Source organism: Etheostoma spectabile, unplaced genomic scaffold (assembly GCF_008692095.1).
Source record: "Etheostoma spectabile isolate EspeVRDwgs_2016 unplaced genomic scaffold, UIUC_Espe_1.0 scaffold273, whole genome shotgun sequence".
NCBI lineage: Eukaryota > Metazoa > Chordata > Actinopteri > Perciformes > Percidae > Etheostoma > Etheostoma spectabile.
The window spans coordinates 37,644-39,780 of NW_022605577.1; the positions used below are offsets into that span (position 1 = coordinate 37,644).

Genomic DNA, 2,137 nt, shown 5'->3' on the forward strand with positions numbered 1-2,137 from the left:
TATTCAATTTTATAGCATTTAAAATGGTTTCAAAACATATCCTGACTAAACTTTTACAGATGCCAGTCTCTGATCTCAACTACCAGTCAAAATAATTCATAATTCCTGCTTTTTGGGGGGTATAATGTCATTTAAATTAGGTTTGTTGACCATGAATTTAAAAAATGCATTAAAAAAAGTGCCCTAAAATATAGTATTTTGAAATTTTAACCCAGAAGGACAACACAAGGGTTAAAAGAATCTGTCTGGCTATAGTATAACCTGTCCGGACGCAGCTTTTGTTCTGCTTAGGGTTGATCCATGTTCTAGAACAAATAATCTTGGGCTGAATGGAACCTGGGTTCCCCGCAATCTGACATTAACACCCAACCACTTGCCAAATGCGGGTGAATTTTGCAAATGGCGGGTAACCCTGTCAATCTACCTGCCACATTGGCAGGTAGCCAATGAGAATTGAGCAAAGACATTGATTGACAGCCGGGGCCCCCTATCGCATTTTTCATTACTCGCGACAATCCCAGCAGTCACGAGGACGCAGGAAAAACTGCAGATGCAGCTACAATATTGAAGGTGCAATGATAAGTTAAAGTCCAACAGGTACTTTATCAAACTGTATGAATGTGTGTCCCAGCCCAGGATAGGAAATTATGCCTTAATGCTGGATAATCAAGGCGGGCCCCCCTACTACAGCACGTGATGACGGAGCAATGTGGACAGGAACTACGGTAGTTCTCATAGAGAAACAAAAAATCCTGTTTTTCAGCTTTTATGAGGCAAAAAAATTAGCTAGTAAAAGAAAAAAGTTAACTTCAGGCCCTGGTTATCATGCATGTGCCTGTATTATATGGATTCAAGTCACACTCGTGATCTGTGCTGCAAATTTATCACAAAAATACACCTTGTTGCACCATCAAATGTCCAAACAGATACTATCTCTGCTCTGTGTCCATGTTATTCGCTTGTTAGTGAGACCTTGAGTCTCCCATGCATTTTAAATCACTTCTGTACATTTTCAGACACGCACTGCCGTGTGTCGATGCTAATATCAAGTAGCCTGTTATAACACATGAAATTCAGCCCAGTGTTGTAATATTACACCTCCGTAGTGAAATAAACCTTGCCACTAGAAACTGTATCATACATTTCATCTACACTATAATTGTCACGGGTACAATGTCGGACTGCTTGACTCAACACGGAGGAGAAGGTGAGTCTGTTGATTAATTAATGAACAATCCAGGCAATGGGACGAATCCAACAGGCAGAAGACGCGGTCGAAAATACAGGCAAACAAATCAGGAAACGCACACTAGGAAACGCTGGAGAGTGAGACACACGAGGAGTACCAACAGGCTGGCAAAGGGTAAGTGAACACAGGTGACTCTATATACACGGGGGAGGGGGAGACAACTACACATAGGTGAAGGACATTAGGGCGGAGACAGGTAATCAAAAACGGCAGGAAACAAATACATTTCAAAATAAAACAGGAAGTCCATGAAAACAAACCAACTAAATCAGAAAAGGACAAAACCATGACAGTAATGGACATTGATTTAGTTGTAAGCCTACTGCTTACACTCTACACCAGGGGTCCCAAACTCAATTTACTTGGGGGCCGCTGGAAGTAGAGTCTGGGTTTAGCTGGGCCGCATCAAGTATTCCAAAAAAAACCTCTATTTCCTCAAAAAAGGGCGCCCGTGCTTTATACCCGGTTGTGGTTGGTGCATTTCACAACAACAGACATCACATTGTCAAACCTCAGGCATTTGCCACAAAGGGTACTTAGCTAGCTTGACAACGGTTACGCCGCTGTCACGAGACTACGGTAGCCCATAAGTGACATGCGCAATGACAAAAAGTTTCCGAACGCGCGGGCCGCACTAACACTTAACATTGATGTCAAGTAGGGGGCCACAAAATATCATCCCGCGGGCCGCAATTGGCCCCCGGGAAAATAAGCTTTTTCCAGTGTCATCTGCTGGCTAAAGTTAAGCCTTTTCTGAGCAGGCACAATCTAGAAAAGGGCCATTCATGCTTTCATTAGTTCAAGGTTGGACTACTGTAATGCTCTCTATGATGGTCTGAATCAGACGTCCATCTCACGCCTTCAACTTGTGCAAAATGCTGCTGCTCG

At 43.0% G+C, this 2,137-nt stretch overlaps 1 protein-coding gene across 1 annotated transcript in view; it reads right to left on the reverse strand.

Annotated features, from left to right (window-relative positions):
- The window catches only part of LOC116685972 (serine/threonine-protein phosphatase 2B catalytic subunit alpha isoform-like), a 67,969-nt gene that overhangs the window by 37,597 nt on the left and 28,235 nt on the right, over positions 1-2,137 (reverse strand).